Source organism: Triturus cristatus, chromosome 3_1 (assembly GCF_964204655.1).
Source record: "Triturus cristatus chromosome 3_1, aTriCri1.1, whole genome shotgun sequence".
Lineage (NCBI taxonomy): Eukaryota > Metazoa > Chordata > Amphibia > Caudata > Salamandridae > Triturus > Triturus cristatus.
Window position 1 is genome coordinate 1078838752 of NC_140583.1, and position 17874 is coordinate 1078856625.

Genomic DNA, 17874 nt, shown 5'->3' on the forward strand with positions numbered 1-17874 from the left:
AGCGCGACCCTGGCCTAGAGGCGCCACTCCGGCTGGAGGACATCGCGCTCCCCTTGGGGTGAGAAAGGGAGGAGCAGTTTCCATCACACCTCTGCGCTTCCCTGGGAAGGTGGGTTTCGATCGACTCGCCGGTCTCCCCGAGGGCTGGCTCCACGCCTGCTGGGTGTCTGGGACTCCTCCCGACCCGGCCCTGAAAGGATCAAAGGACAATGGCAGGAAACCCCAACAAGTGACCCCCAGGTGACAAGACCCCTGCCTGCACAGACTCTGGACATCAAAGAGGAGTCGCCCTATAACAAGGGATGCTCTGGGACTGTCCGGCAGATTCGCCTTGGAAAACCCCTGAGCCCTGCTGAGTGACTCGCGGCTCCCTGAAGATCGTAAGACCCCCGAACTTGTGCTTGAGCCCTGCTGAGTGACTCGCGGCTCCCTGAAGATCGTTAGACCTCCGAACTTGTGCTTGAGTCCTGCTGAGTGACTCGCGGCTCCCTGAAGATCGTAAGACCTCCGAACTTGTACCTGAGCCCTGCTGAGTGACTCGCGGCTCCCACAGATTCTCTTGGTCCCGCCGGACTCCACGACGACGACAAGCGTATCCCCCAGCTCGAGGATTGTGAGCTGTGCGCCGGGTACGCTCCTGCATCTGATCCATATCCCCAAAGACTGTCCCGCTACCTCCTACCCCCCCTCCAAGACTTTGTGAGCCCGCGCTCCACTTGTATATATTTGCCTTGCTGGTCATAAAGATCCTACAACTCCGATCTGATAAAGATTTAGTCTTAAGAACTATCGGTGTGGTGTCTCTTTGTCGTGTGGTGCCGAGTGTACGATCCTAGATACGAGATTTCTCCCCTGAGGAGTCTCCCGCCAGTGCCCGGCTACGATACCTCGAGGGTGGGTCTCAGGACAGTCCGGGCCCCTCTGAGGTCGCCTTCTAACAGGAAACCTAGCAAACCTATACATTTTTTAAAACTAGACACCCAAGGGAATCCAGGATGGGGTGACTTGACTGCTTCCCTCCGAGGTTCCGTGTGAGACGGAACGACACTTTTTGAGTGGTGACGAATATGGATGAGTTTGGTGTCTACGAACCGCAAATGACGAGTATAGTGGGTGTACGCAGTTTCGTTACGCAACCACGTATGGTTCGTCTCATTTTTGGGTTTGTTCATCCGAACCCTCGGGTTCCATTTTAGATACGGCATCCATTTTGTTTCTTGCCCTCAAGTAGCCAGCGAACGGACGTTGCCCGCTTCGTGACCCTGGGACTCCCAAGCTTACACGAGGGACACGTGTTTCTTTGAGGGTGACTTTTACGATAAGGGCGAAGGCAGATGGCCCCGCTCGAGACTCATCTTGCCGTGCTAGCCTATTGTTTCAGTCATGCATGCATTGGACACGAGGTCTTTGATCCTGTCATCAAGTTTCCTTTATTACTCCCAACACTCTTTTCTAACCTGTTGTGCATCCTTGTCCTTTCTTTGCATCTGTTTTTGTCCCCTCTCCTAATGTGTTTACGGTCAGAATGGAATGTGTTTTATTGCGGGGTAGATATGTTTTTACAGTTGGGAACCGGCAATGCTGCTGTAATTATGTTCCGGCCTCCTGAAACATGCACACGACTCTTTTGAAGTTTATTGTGGGAACTGAGTTGTAACCTTTGTTCGCCATACTGTGCAATGGCAAAAACGTGTATAAAAGGAGCGATCCACTTTTGCAATTTGAAGCAGTCTCCGAGAACCTACACGTTGTGTACTTCTTGTGATTTCTGTATCCCTGCAGTAAATAAACGCTGATCTCTGACGTCGCTGGAAGTGTCCCGTGTCTCTGTGTTTTGTACGCCAGAACAGGTAACCCACGAAGGTTTCAGGTGTTGTCCCCTGGCACCGCTGGGTCTTAGAATAACCCAGTCCTTCAGTTGGCGCCCAACGTGGGGCGACATCAGCGGTACCGGTCCAAAGCCCGACGATCGTGAGGAACTTCGTGTGAAATCTCCGAGGGAAGGTGCACCCCGCTTCATCGATCCAGTTGTCGAAATAAGTGGCCCGACGTCTTTTCCCGCGAAGATCCCCGCCTCCTGACGGCTGCGACGGACTGATGCCCTGACTGTCGACCTGTTTTGGCGCCTGGCGTAGTCCTTTGTACGGCGAGACGATAGACGGGCCTTCCTGGTGACGCCATTGCTCTTTCAGTTAAGTATTTGTGGGTCGCTCCCAGTGTTCCTTTGTTGTTCGCATGGTTCCATAGCATTTGTGGTTCTTAGTTGTTGGGTTTTATTTGACGATTGCAATTGCCAAAACCGAGGGTCTTGCATTTTTGTGCGAGGACATCATAATTCGATAGCCCTTGAAGTTTGTAAACTCGGTTAGTGTGCACGATGCCTGGCCGTAGTACTTTGTTTGGGTTTCTTAAATGTTGCAGAATGGATTCCCGGCTGGAGGATTCATGTCCGATACCTCCAGTTGGAACTCCAATTTATGAGCTCTATAGTCACCATGGCGTGGGTCCTATCGTATATAACGAATATTGGGTTTGTTACACTAAAAATGATGGTGTTCTTAGTTGGCCATCACATGGTAGTTTCGAGAAGTGATAGAAGATTCGCTACTATCTTATTTGTTGAAATCACCACCTCCCTATGCTCCAGATACTGTGGGTCCTATGATTCTTCCTATTCCTCAACCTGCTGTTTTGGCGGCTGCTGGTCAGCCCGTCGTTCCTCCCGCTCTCCCGAATCCTCTTGTGCCGCAAATTGTTCATCCTCCTTTACCGGCTTTTCTTCCTACTGCGCTTTTCCCAGCCCCTCCTCAGCCTGTCGTTCCCGCTACTCCTGGTGCCGCGTCCACCTCTACTGTTTCCACTCCTACTGTTGTTGCTCCTGTGCCTTCTTCTTCTTCTCCTTCTGTTCGTAGCCGTCTCCTGAATGCTGTTGCTACTCTTTATTCTCCGCTTTTTGGGCCAATACTTGGATCGACTCTTTCTGATGTTGCTCAGAGGCGCAGCCAGCTTCCTGATGGTAGGGAACGTTAATCGTTGGTAAAAACGGCACGTAAATGGATTCGTAATCCTGTTAAGTACACTTCGCGTATAGTGTTTGAAACATTTTCCCAGTTTAATGCGCCCACGCAACGATTCGTGTTTGAGGAAATGTGTAAATCGTTGAGGGAAGAGTGGGATCATGATGTGGTCGATAATGTACCGTCTGAGGTTTCTGAGCTCCAGCATCAATTTACAACTGGTGTGATTGTAGGTGATAAGGTTCGAGCTGCTCTAGAACGCCTGTTATCCTTTCGATGTACAGTGCAACCTCGAGCGTTGTTTAAAGACGAGACCGAAGAGTGGATGGCAAAACCTGGTCAATATCCTATGCGGGAAGTTCCCCCAGTGTGGATGCCAGGTGATCCTAATGCTAATCCTGCTGTCCCAGGACGTTTTCAGAGAGTGTGGATACACCTCCCTTGGAAGCGATCGGAAGTTTTGCAGGTGAAGCAAACTTTGCCCGATCCCCGTAAAAATCCTGCAGGTTATTATAAGGAGTTGTCCCAACTAGTGGATGCTACTGTTATGAATCTTGCTGATATCGATATGTTGTTTGGCAATGTAGTGCCTTAGCCGATTTGGGCGAAAATTCGTCACGAGAATCACGCGGCTGAGTTAGGCGGTGACTGGGCTGCCCTTACGGCGGCAGACGCCCAGCAAGTTGGTGGGGCTAAACCTGAACAGCTTATTGTGGATTTGCCCCAGAGGATAATTACTCTTATGAAAACGCTTATGCCAGCAATGCGCGTCAATTGGGACAAATTGTCCGCGTGTAAGCAAAAGAGGGATGAGAGTGTCTCCGATTTCTTTACGAGATTTGAGGAAGCATTTGTTGATCATAGTGGTCAGGACATGAGTTCGGAGGGTGGTCAGCGGTTGTTCGTTGATAAATTTGTATCGAACTTGTTGCCCGAACTCAGCAACAAGTTGAAGAATTCTGAGAGCTCGTGGGCTGTTTCTACCACTGCTCAAATATTGGCTACGGCCCAATATTACGAAAACAGAGAAAAGGAAGAAAGCGAACGTGCAGATAAGAAAACGAAGGATCTTAAAACTAAGGTCTTATTGCAGCAAGCGTATCCTCCGCGCTCAAATTTTAATGACTCGCAACAGCCAAATCGCTCACAATCGCAGTTTTCCAGATCACAGGTGCGCAATGACTCTCCCGCACCTCGCTTTGTGTTGGGGTATAATCAATGTGCATATTGTCGAGGGGAGGGCCATTTGAAGTTTAATTGCCCAGTTCTACGTGATAGGAACAATGGTGTGTCGGCTCGAGGAGGTCGTAGTGGTCCTCAACAAGCTTCACGTGGTAGAGGTCGCGGTGTTACTCAGAATCAGGCCGAGCGTCTTGCCACTTCCTCAGACTCGCAGAATTGTTTCGATCAACGCGATCTCTCGTCTGGTAGATCTGCACAGTATCATGTGGACGACTATTATGTCGAGCGTGATGTTGATACGGACGGTATCTACTAGGACAGCCATAGACAAAGGAAGGGAGAAGTATCAGTTTCGGTAGATCAGAGAGGGCCTTATGTCGCAGTTGCCACATTGGGCGTCGTTGAGCCTTTTCTGTTGGACACTGGTGCAGCAAAAAGTTCCATCATGCATTCGAAACTCCCTGGCGCGCCTTTGTCTGGCTTAACGAATGTTTCCGTTGGATTCTCTGGCGCCCCTGTTAGCAATCCAGTTTCTAGCCCCTTGCCCCTTACGATTGGGTCTCATGAGTTAGAAGCTCCTTTGATTTTGACTACTGGTTGTGGTGAGAATCTTTTGGGCTTGGATTTGTTGAAAAGGTTACATGCGACTTTGTACTGCTCTCCTACGGGAGTGGAGCTTACATTGGGTCAGAGAGTGATTTCCCCTATGTATCTATCGATCAACAAGCTCCCACCGGAATTGAGTTCTCTTCCGGCTTCTTTGTGGGCGACAGGTCCCAATGATGTGGGCCTGCTGGAAATACCACCTTATGTTGTTCAATTGAAAGTTGATGCGCGATTACCGCGCATACCCCAGTATCGTATCTCCCTTGATGGTGAACGGGCACTATTAGCGATCATCTATGATTTGATCGATAAAGATGTTATTGAGGAGACACGAGGTAACGTGTGTAATAGTCCTGTGTTGCCTATTCTGAAGCGAACTGATCCCTCCAAGCCTCCCGTGTACCATCTAGTTATTGACTTACGGGAGGTAAATAAAATTGTTGTCCCGCAGTTTCCTGTGGTGCCCGAAATTACAGCTTTACTGACTCTGATTCCAGCCTCTGCATCATGGTTCTCGGTAATTGATCTGAAGAATGCGTTCTTTAGCATTCCGATTGCTGAGGAAAGTCGAGATTTGTTCGGTTTTTCATTAGGTGGTCGTAGCTTCCGGTTGAAACGTGCACCTCAAGGCTACTGTGAGAGCCCATCGATCTATAGCCAAGCTCTCAAGAGCCAACTTGATGCATTCGTGCTGCCAGCTGGTGCGGCCTTGATTCAGTACATTGACGATCTGTTGGTAGCTGCAGACACTGAACAAATTTGCAAGACTGCTACTGTGTCACTGTTGCAGCATCTATGCGACTTACACCACAAGGTGTCACCTTCTAAATTGCAATATTGTTGTCAAGAAGTTACCTACCTAGGTCACTTATTGTCAAAGGCGGGAAGAAGGTTGACCCCTGAAAGAATCGCAGCAATTGCTCGAATGACTGTGCCGACGACTCAGAGAGACGTGCGTGCCTTTTTAGGTATCACGTCATACTGTAGACAGTGGATTCCAAATTTTTCACTGTTAGCGAAGCCATTGATAGCTCTTACGTGCAAGGATGTTTCGACTCCTTTGCCATGGACGGAGGAATGTCAGAAAAGTTTTTCTGAACTTCGTGATGCGTTGTGTTCGGCTCCTGTGTTAGGTACTCCTGATTACAGCAAGCCATTTACACTATACATCCATGAGAGGGAAGGCTGTGCGTTGAGTGTTTTAACGCAACAATTTGGTGGCAAGCAGCGCCCATGTGCATATTTTTCCTCGACCTTAGACCCGGTAGCTAGAGCGTTGCCGAGTTGCTTGAGGGCGACGGCGGCAGCTGCGGCGTCTATTCGACAATCCGCAGGTCTTGTCATGGATAATATGCTCATAGTGATGGTTCCGCATGCAGTTGATACTCTCCTGAATCGTACAAAAACTCAACATCTGACGAGTGCAAGGTTGTCTGGGTACGAGCTGACCCTTTTGGCAAGTCATATACAGATCAAGCGTTGTAATGTACTGAATCCGGCGACATTGTTGCCGAGTAATATGGAATCAGATGATTTGCCACCACATGATTGTTATTTACGAACTGAGGAAGAAACAAAGGGTCGTGTGGACCTGAAAAACACTCCTTTGGCAGATCTTTTGGCATGGTACTTTGTATGTTGATGGTTCTTGCTTTAAATTGCCGAATGGCGATTTGACGACTGCGTATGCTGTAGTGACGTTGAGCACGGTTGTGGAAACTGCGAGATTGAATCAGAATTCAGCACAAGCGGCAGAGTTGATTGCATTGACAAGGGCATGTGTCTTGTCTAAGGGAAAGCGAGTGAATGTGTTTACCGACAGTCAGTACGCATTTGGTGTTGCGCACAGTTTTGGAAGACTTTGGAGAGAAAGAGGATTTATGACATCGCATGGGACGAAGATCCAACACGGGCAGCTCGTGAATGATCTTTTGGATGCACTTACATTGCCTAAACAAGTGGCGATTGTTAAATGTAGTGCACATCGGAAAGTGACGGATGATGTTGGTCGTGGTAATGCATTTGTGGATGAGATTGCTAAGGAAACGGCTAAGAATCTTACAACTCGAATGTACGTGACAAGTTCAGTGAGATGGCCGACGGAAACTGGTATGTGTGAAGACACTGTTGAGAGTGTGAAAGCAATTCAGAATGAGGCAACTGAAGCTGAAAAGATCAAGTGGAAAGAAAGTACGGGAAGGTTGGATATGCATGGATGTTGGGTTGACTTGACGGAACGTCAGAGGTGGATGTTACCAGATGCGTACGTATTAGCTGTCGTGACGATGGCTCATGGGTTGTCACATATTGGTGCAAAAGGGATATGTAAGTTCTTGTCCCCTGTATGGAAGAATGAGGGTATTACTAAGTGTGCTGAGAGAGTGGTTAAGAATTGCATGGTGTGTTTGATGCACAATCCTGGCAAGGGCACCCCCACTCCACCTGGTCATTTTGCTCCCCCTGTTTGTCCCTTTGAGGTTATCCAACTGGACTTTATCCATATGGAGAGATGCAATAACCTGAAGTATGTTTTGGTTGTGGTTTGTGCGTTCTCTAGATGGATTGAGGCCTATCCTCTTAAGGATAATACTGCCCTGTCCACAGCGAAAATCCTGCTGAAGGAATACTTTCCTAGGTATGGAATGCCACGGATCGTGTGGTCGGATAATGGAAGTGAGTTTGTGGGAAGTGTGATGCAGAGTGTGTGTAAGGGCCTTGGAATCCGTCAAAAATTCCATAGCGCTAATCATCCTCAGGCAGCGGGTTTGGTTGAAGGGTACAATGGTACCCTGAAACTGAAACTTGCAAAAATACAAGCTACCACTGGTCTATCATGGCCTGATGCCTTGCCTCTGGCTCTCCTATCAACCAGGGCGACTGTACACTCTCGAGTAGGGCTTAGCCCATATGAGATTGTGTTCGGCCGCCCTGCGAACATTTGGGGAGTCCCGAGACCTAAGGCCTTTGATAGTCTTGAGCATCCAATGCTAATTGATTATCTTCATGATTTGACCACTAAACTACGGTTGATCCATCAACAGGTCTTTGAAGCTCTACCGGCGCAGACAGAGGGTCCTGGACATCAGCTCCGGCCAGGCGATTGGGTTGTTACCCGAAATTTTGGTCGGAAACGTCACTTGGAGCCAAGATTCGTAGGACCCTTTCAAGTCTTGTTGACAACGAGGACTGCGGTTCGATTGGAGGGCCGGAAGAACTGGGTTCACGCCGGCCACACGAAAAAGGTACCGATCCCCTCACCAACAGACGGTTGGGTGAGAACTGGGATTGCGGCAACGGAAACTGAGACTCCTTTAAACTTTGTGCCGTTTAGTGACGCTCAACCTGTAGGAGATGATTTGTCGCTGCCAAACCCACTTGTGGAGTCATCAGTAGCAGAGAACCCAAGGTCCGACTCGTCGTTCACTTTATCGAACACTATTGCGCCAGCTGAACAATTGTTTGTAGAGCAAACTCGACCTGGAAGAAGTCGATACTTTCTTCGTTCAAGGACTAATAAAAATTAAGTCGTATATTTGTTTTTTTCCTTTTTCGGTGCTATGAACATTATGGACAATTACATCCTTTCTTTTTGAGTTTTTATGTGTTTTTCACTGCTAAAGAGATTTGTATTGAAACTGAACGTTTTGAGGAAACCCTGCCATCCGGGTTACCGTAGGGCCGTGCGGGTAATCCTTTCTGTTTAGCAGGTTTCTGACGCTAGGTCGGTTACTTTTGTCGATTCCTGGGAACTCCTGGGGATTGATAATCGCTACTCAGAACGAAGTGCGTCAAGTACGTCACGGACGGTTTGTAGAGGATGGCATTCTCTAAGCTGTTGGAAGTAGAAAGGATGTCGGCGCAGAGATCAGAGTTACATAGGGTTGTACGAACAAAATGTTTTCTGTTTCAGGTATTCCTACTGTTTCTGACTGTGTCTATGCTATTGGTGGGCGGAGTGTATTTTGGAATACAGTTGTTATTACCTTCTGTTTCACCTACCCTTTCTCCTAAACTAAGCTCCATCACCACTGTTTCCCCACATTCTTTTCATCCTTTGCCTCAACACGAACAGGTTAGACGTGCAGAATTTATGAATAACTCCTTCGTTCAACTCCTACATCAGCATCAGTTGGTGATGAATACTACCAACTGTTGGGTGTGTGGGTTAATGCCACATACCATGGATAGGGGTATTCCGTATTTGGTCCTTCCTTACAGCTCCCAGGGTTCCGCTCGAGCATTCCAAACTATGTTTCGTAGTGCACTAGATTCCTACCCCAGTCGAGAGCCATGCTCTGTCAATTTTGGTCCCGGTCCGTACCACAAGCCTTTGGCGATAGCGATAGCGGATTTAGATAGAGATGTTTTTGATGCATCGCTTATCCCAGATGAAGGGGTGCAAGCCTATAAGGATCTGAGTGAGGCTGAGTATAGTGTTTCAGTGGGTGATAGACAGCTTAAGAGCTCGTCCCCAATATGGATTGTACCACACCTCGGTAATTTCTGCTTGAAAGGTTTGGGTCGAAATCCGAGAGCACAACTTGGGAACAGTGCTTGTACTGACACGTATGTCCTACCGATGCTCTCTTCCCCTGTTTTCCTGACTGCTAAGGGCACTTATTTCGTATGTTATGAACGCGCATATACATGGTTACCCCGTGATTTTTCGGGTACCTGTTATATTGCGAATCTTTTACCACCTACTTTCACAGTTGCCTCAGACTATCACAAGACTAGAGTTGTGAGAGGCGTTATTAGCAAAGAGGATACTGCCGGTCAAGAAGCAGGAGATTTCTTTAAGGGTTTCTTGCCGTTTTGGCGACCTATGGTTAATAGTAGGAACCTAAGACAGTTGACCCGTGTAGTTGAGTCAACTGCTAATATTACCGCGAGTGCCCTTGGTAACTTAACAGCTGAGCTTCAGGCGGATAGACTCATGACGTTGCAGAACCGTATGGTTCTAGATGTTGTTCTTGCAGATAGAGGTGGTGTGTGTAAAGTTATCCATTCGAGCTGTTGCATTTTCATTCCTGACAATGCTCCAACTGTCTACCAAGCCATCTCAAAGTTGCACAAGATTTCCGAGTCCATACACGTGGACGAAGGTAATTGGACACTTCTAGGATGGTTTTGGGGCTTGATATCCACTTGGGGTTGGAAAATTCTGATGATCGTAGGGGTTGTTGTAACGTTTCTATTCACATGTTGTCTTTGTGTACAGTGTGGTCCTGCCTTATGTGGCCTTTGTGCTACAACGTGTATAAGACGGCCATCTGTTACCAAGGAGACATTGATGAATAGAATGATGTTCCAGCAGCAGGTGAACGATCTGATGAATATTGAAATCGATTCCGATCTTGACTAGTGCTTGCCTACATGAGGGCAAAAGGAGCGTCTGAGGTTCCGTGTGAGACGGAACTACACTTTTTGAGTGGTGACGAATATGGATGAGTTTGGTGTCTACGAACCGCAAATGACGAGTATAGTGGGTGTACGCAGTTTCGTTACGCAACCACGTATGGTTCGTCTCATTTTTGGGTTTGTTCATCCGAACCCTCGGGTTCCATTTTAGATACGGCATCCATTTTGTTTCTTGCCCTCAAGTAGCCAGCGAACGGACGTTGCCCGCTTCGTGACCCTGGGACTCCCAAGCTTACACGAGGGACACGTGTTTCTTTGAGGGTGACTTTTACGATAAGGGAAATGACACGGCGAAGGCAGATGGCCCCGCTCGAGACTCATCTTGCCGTGCTAGCCTATTGTTTCAGTCATGCATGCATTGGACACGAGGTCTTTGATCCTGTCATCAAGTTTCCTTTATTACTCCCAACACTCTTTTCTAACCTGTTGTGCATCCTTGTCCTTTCTTTGCATCTGTTTTTGTCCCCTCTCCTAATGTGTTTACGGTCAGAATGGAATGTGTTTTATTGCGGGGTAGATATGTTTTTACAGTTGGGAACCGGCAATGCTGCTGTAATTATGTTCCGGCCTCCTGAAACATGAACACGACCCTTTTGAAGTTTATTGTGGGAACTGAGTTGTAACCTTTGTTCGCCATACTGTGCAATGGCAAAAACGTGTATAAAAGGAGCGATCCACTTTTGCAATTTGAAGCAGTCTCCGAGAACCTACACGTTGTGTACTTCTTGTGATTTCTGTATCCCTGCAGTAAATAAACGCTGATCTCTGACATCGCTGGAAGTGTCCCGTGTCTCTGTGTTTTGTACACCAGAACAGGTAACCCACGAAGGTTTCAGGTGTTGTCCCCTGGCACCGCTGGGTCTTAGAATAACCCAGTCCTTCACCACCAGGGTCTGTTACCCAGAATCCCTTGCAAACCTAAAAAATTGTCAAAAAAATTACATTTTCCCCACATTTCTGTCGTGGAAAGTTCCGGAATCTGCGTGAATCCACAAATTTCCACCCACCCCGCGTTCCCCAAAGTCTTACGAGAAAAACAGTACCTCACTTGTGTGGGTCGGCATAGTGCCCGTGACAGGAAACGGCGCAAAACGCAACCTGGTTACACCTCAATTTCGCAGTGAAAAATGACACTTTTTTGGAAAAATGACTAGCTGTAGTTTTTGAACCCTAGCTCTGCGGGCACCTTGGGAAACCTAGCAAACCTATACATTTTTGAAAAGTGGACACCCAGGGGAATCCAGGATGGGGTGACTTGACTGCCTCCCACCAGGGTCTGTTACCCAGAATCCCTTGCAAACCTAAAAAATTGTCAAAAAAAACAAATTTTCCACACATTTCTGTCGTGGAAAGTTCCGGAATCTGCGTGGATCCTCAAATTTCCACCCACCCCGCGTTCCCCAAAGTCTTACGAGAAAAACGGTACCTCACTTGTGTGGGTCGGCCTAGTGCCCACGACAGGAAACGGCGCAAAACGCAACCTGGTCACACCTCAATTTCGCAGTGAAAAATGACCCTTTTTTGGAAAAATGACTAGCTGTAGTTTTTTAACCCTAGCTCTGCGGGCACCTTGGGAAACCTAGCAAACCTATACATTTTTGAAAACTAGACACCCAGGGGAATCTAGGATGGGGTGACTTGACTGCCTCCCACCAGGGTCTATTACCCTGAATCCCTTGCAAACCTAAAAAATTGTCCAAAAAAAACACATTTTCACCACATTTCTGTTGTGGAAAGTTCCGGAATCTGCGTGGGTCCACAAATTTCCACCCACCCCGCGTTCCCCAAAGTCTTAAGAGAAAAACGGTACCTCCCTTGTGTGTGTTGGCCTAGTGCCCGCGACAGGAAATGGCGCAAAACATAGTGAGGTGACATCAAAATTGCCTATCTCAAAACCACCTGATTTTGCAAGGGGGGTCACTTGGGTTTTTGGCCCGGTGCACGGCGGCCATCTAGGGAAGGCTACCAAACCCATACATTTCTGAAAACTAGACACCCGGGGGCTTCCAGGGAGGTATGGCTTGCGTGGATCCCCCAACGTTTCCTTACCCAGAATCCCCTGCAAACCTCAATTTTAGCTGAAAAAATCACTTTTTTACACACTTTTTTGTGTGGGAAAGTTGTGGCATCACCGGGCTCACTCAAATTTCCCACCTCCCAGCGTTCCCCTGGGTCTCACGGTAAAAATGGTTCCTCACTTGTGTGGGAGGCCCAAGTGCCCGCGACAGGCAAGGGCCCAAAACGTAGTGATGCGACATCAACATTGCCTATCTCAAAACCACCTGGTTTTGCAAGGGGGGTCTATTGGGTTTTTGGCCCGGTGCACGGCGGCCATCTAGGGAAACCTACCAAACCCATACATTTCTGAAAACTACTTGGCCCTCCCACACAAGTGAGGCGCCATTTTTACCGGGAGACCCAGGGGAACACTGGGAGGTGGAAAATTTGAGTGAGCCCGGTGATGCCACAACTTTCCCACACAAAAAAGTGTGAAAAAAGTGATTTTTTCAGCTAAAATTGAGGTTTGCAGGGGATTCTGGGTAAGGAAACGTTGGGGGATCCATGCAAGCCATACCTCCCTGGAAGCCCCCGGGTGTCTAGTTTTCAGAAATGTATGGGTTTGGTAGGTTTCCCTAGATGGCCGCCGTGCACCGGGCCAAAAACCCAAGAGACCCCCCTTGCAAAACCAGGTGGTTTTGAGATAGGCAATGTTGATGTCGCATCACTACGTTTTGGGCCCTTACCTGTCGCGGGCACTTGGGCCTCCCACACAAGTGAGGCACCATTTTTACCGTGAGACCCAGGGGAACGCTGGGAGGTGGGAAATTTGAGTGAGCCCAGTGATGCCACAATTTTCCCACACAAAAAAGTGTGAAAAAAGTGATTTTTTCAGCTAAAATTGAGGTTTGCAGGGGATTCTGGGTAAGGAAACGTTGGGGGATCCACGCAAGCCATACCTCCCTGGAAGCCCCCGGGTGTCTAGTTTTCAGAAATGTATGGGTTTGGTAGGTTTCCCTAGATGGCCGCCGTGCACCGGGCCAAAAACCCAAGTGACCCCCCTTGCAAAACTAGGTGATTCGGAGATAGGCAATTTTGATGTCACCACACTACGTTTTGGGCCCTTGCCTGTCGCGGGTACTTGGCCCTCCCACACAAGTGAGGTACCATTTTTACCGGGAGACCCAGGGGAACGCTGGGAGGTGGGAAATTTGAGTGAGCTCGGTGATGCCACAACTTTCCCACACAAAAAAGTGTGAAAAAAGTGATTTTTTCAGCTAAAATTGAGGTTTGCAGGGGATTATGGGTAAGGAAACGTTGGGGGATCCACGCAAGCCATACCTCCCTGGAAGCCCCCGGCTGTCTAGTTTTCAGAAATGTATGGGTTTGGTAGGTTTTCCTAGATGGCCGCCAAGCACGGGCCAAAAAGACCGTTGACTCCCTTGCAAAACCAGAACGTTTTGACATTGTTTCTACAACGTGATGATTTCGGCACAATGTGACAGATATTTTGAGGTTTGCACGACATTGAGGATAAAAAAGCTTTTTGGAATTCACAAGAGAGACATCACCATGAACTCCCATGGGTTTACGACAATATCTACAGTTGGTGGGTTATTTTTACATGGAACATACACCTTGGCAGAGAAACTAAAAAGACAAAGATTCCTGCACAGCCATCTATTCCTCAAACGCACACACATACTGGTTGGATTTGGCACGAGGGCGAGTGATGGTTCAGTATATTAAATTTTATTAACAAGAGATTTCACAAAAATGAAATGCACTGTCAATAATTCAATGGAGAAAAAACTGAACCAATGACTCGCAGCTCGTGAGCTGTAAAGCCACGGCAAGGCACCAACCGCTTTACAAGCCATTCACACACCTTTCATACGTGATACACACAAGACCATTCGCACCACCAGGCACAAAAACAACACATGACAAAATTCACAAAAGGGACAAGGTACACCCTGCTTCAGAAAGGCAAATATTACTGCACAGCCATCTAATCCTCAAGCACACACACATACTGGTTGGATTTGGCACGAGGGTGAGTGATGGTTCAGAATATACAATTGTATTAGCAAGTGATTTCACAAAAATGAAATGCACTGTTAATAATTGAAAGGGCGAGAAACTGAACCATTGACTCACAGCTCGTGAGCTGTAAAGCCACGACAAGGCACCAACCTCTTTAAAGGCCATTCATACACCTTTCATACGCGTGAGACATACAAAACCATTCACACTGCCAGCCGCGGGCCCATCACATAACAAAACTCACACCAGCACACAGCGCCATTCAAGGGCCCATCACTTTCACACGCCCACATTCCTGACACAGCAACTACACAAGCAGATGGATTGCATGGAGTGGCACTCAACTAGCAGTGTGTGTAGTGACCAGCAGCAAGTCACTACTCACACACAGCCAGCCGAGCGCCAGTCCACGCACACTGCTAGCCGAGCGCCAGTCCACGCACACCGCTAGCTAAACACCAGTCCACGCACACCGCTAGCCAAGCGCCAGTCCAGGCACACCACCAGCCAATCGCCAGTCCATGCACACCGCCAGCCAAGCACCAGTCCACGCACACCGCCAGCCAAGCACCAGTCCACGCACACCTCCAGCCAAGCACCAGTCCACGCACACCGCCAGCCAAGCACCAGTCCACGCACACCACCAGCCAAGCACCAGTCCATGCACACCGCCAGCCAAGCACCATTCCACGTACACCGCCAAAGAAGTGCCAGTCCACACACACTGCCAACACATTTAGGATTTTTTTAGACAAAAATAAAAACACAAACAAATCACAAATAGATACAAATCTACAAACACAAAATCAGAAACTAAACACATTGCACTAACGCCAACCTTGAAACAGAATCAAATTTTTCAAAGAATACAAACCAATCAGTTAATTTTACCACTCATGAATGCTCCCAAAAATTCTTTTACGTATGGTATGCTCTAAAACAAGCAGGGACACACAGCCCAGGTTTAGATGGACAGTCGGGGCAGTACAAACAAATCTCCTTTCGCGTACCTCTTCGCCAACAGACTCTGCATCTCCTAGTGGGAAAATCTTTTGCCGGTGTGGGAGGGATGAAATCAGGAAAGTGGCGATCTTTCAATCGAACCACATCCTCCACCACTCCAAATCGAGGAACACTTGCCTGTTCCACAACAACAAGGCTAGCTATCACAGAGTGCTGAAACTGAAGAAATGTCAACCTTGACGCAGGAGAACACTCCTTGAACACAATAAAAGCATTGAACATTGCTAATTCGAAGAAATGGATGGACAACTTCTTATACCAAACATAAGCCTTCCGAATAGCAGAGTAAGGTTCCAACCTCTGATCTACTCTGTCAACACCACCCATGTGCTTATTGTAGTCTAGGATGCACACAGGTTTGCGCACTTCAGCAACCTGACCCCAAACAGCCACAGGTGAAGTACTCTCATCATGGATGGTAGTCAGCATGTACACATCCCTCCTGTCCACAAATTTTACAGCTAGTAGTTCATCACTACGCAAGAAACTGCACTGCCCCCTCTGAAGTTTTTTGCAAACAAGCTCTTTCGGATAACCTTTACGATTAGAGCGGATTGTGCCACATGCAAAAGTGTCCACTTTATACAATTCCTTAAATAATTGCACATCAGTATAGAAGTTATCAAGGTACAAATGGTGGCCTCTGTTAAACAGTCTTCTAGCAAGATCCCACACAATTTTCTCTGCAACTCCAAAAGTGGACGGACAACCTCGGGGGTCAATAGTAGAATCTCTACCAGTGTACACACGAAAATTAAAAACATATCCTGTCCTACTCTCAGACAACATATACAGCTTAATTCCATAGCGTGCCCTCTTGGTAGGGATGTACTGCCTAAAAACCAAACGGCCCTTGAACAAGACCAAAGACTCATCAATAGATATTTCTTTCCCTGTAGTATAGATCTCAGAAAATCGATCTACAAAGTGATCAAGAACGGGCCGAATCTTAAAAAGACGGTCACAGTCAGGGTGATCTCGTGGCAACGCCATAGAATTATCAACAAAATGCAGCATACGTAGCAAAAGTAAATACCAATTACGAGTCATAACTGCAGGAAATATGGCAGTTGCCAACAAGGGGCTAGTAGACCAATATGAAGCCAAGGTTGGCTTCCTTACCACACCCATCAATAAAGTCAAACCCAAAAACTTCTTAATCTCTTCCAGACATGTGGGAGTCCACCGGGTAGCTCTAGACTGGGGCCTAAGTTTGTCGCTGTTGTTCCTCAAAAACTGTTCAGCATACAAATTCGTCTGCTCAACAATCTCACCCAAAAATACATCATCCATAAACAACTGAAAAAACTGTATAGGCAAAAAGTTTTCACAATTCACTGTACACCCTGCATCACTGCTAAAGGCAGGCAACAGCGGCTGCACCATGTTTGGATCAACCCAAAGTCCAGCACTTCCAGTAGGAAGCCTAGCAGCCTCAGACTGCAATCCAGATGCCTGTTGCACCATCGGCACAGCAGTTTCCTCCTCTAAGACAGGCACTTCATCCGCACTGAGAGTTGCTTCATCCACACCAAGAGTACCTTCATCTGCACTGAGAGTACCTTCATCATCCGATGATTCCATGTTGAGAGAAAACTCACTGCCAGAATCTTCCCCTCCCTCCTCTCCCTCAGACGCACTGTCAGTCTCATAATCATGCTCAGAGGAAGATTCAAGAAGCATACCGACCACCTGTTGAGCAGTCATTCTACGGCTAGCCATATTGCTTACTAATAAAGGTAACTTGTCAAACAAGTCAACAACAACAAACTCTTTGTAAAATAAGTAATAAACAAAAAGCACCTTTATCAAAAACTCAAATATACTCCAAAACAATACCACTCACTTGCCAGAGGCAGCTAAACTACTCACCACCACCAACTCTGTACAGACACAGTATGGATCAACAATATCCCACTAAAAAAGAAAGAGAAAAGCAATTACACATAAGACTATGCAAAACACATCGCAAAGAATTTCATGCTCAAACCACTAACTAAATATGCCGCCATTATGACATCACTTACAAAAAAATTCATTCAGACATTATATTATTACTCATTTGGTGTAAATACAGCAACAACAAAATTCTTACCAACACAATGCAACTACACAAAACTGCAGAACAGCCACTGTCGAAAAGCTTTAGACTAGAAGAAAAAGAAGAAAAAAAACTTTATTGTAACATATGCATATAATGCTCTAGACCATCACGTACTGCGCAAAATTTATTGCTTGAACCTCCCACTTTCAAAAAGGAAAGATCAATGGCCCAATCCTTTACAAGCAACGCGGCGAGAATCTGGAACTGAGCCTCAGCTCCGGACCACCCCCTCCCTCTTCCCAGTCCTTCAAAACTGACCTCAAAGTTCTCCTCCTGCAAAGACACTTCCAAACTTAATTCGCACCCTCTCTATTGTGTGAAGGAAGTCTTTACATTATAGGAAATTCTGTTCTCCATGCCCGTAGAAGTGCCTTCCCAGTGTGTTCCTGTGTTTTGCGTGTCTGCCATTTATTGCACTTTTATACCTCTACTTGTACTTTGTACTCTTTTGTAAGTTGCACACATGTCACTTTTCCG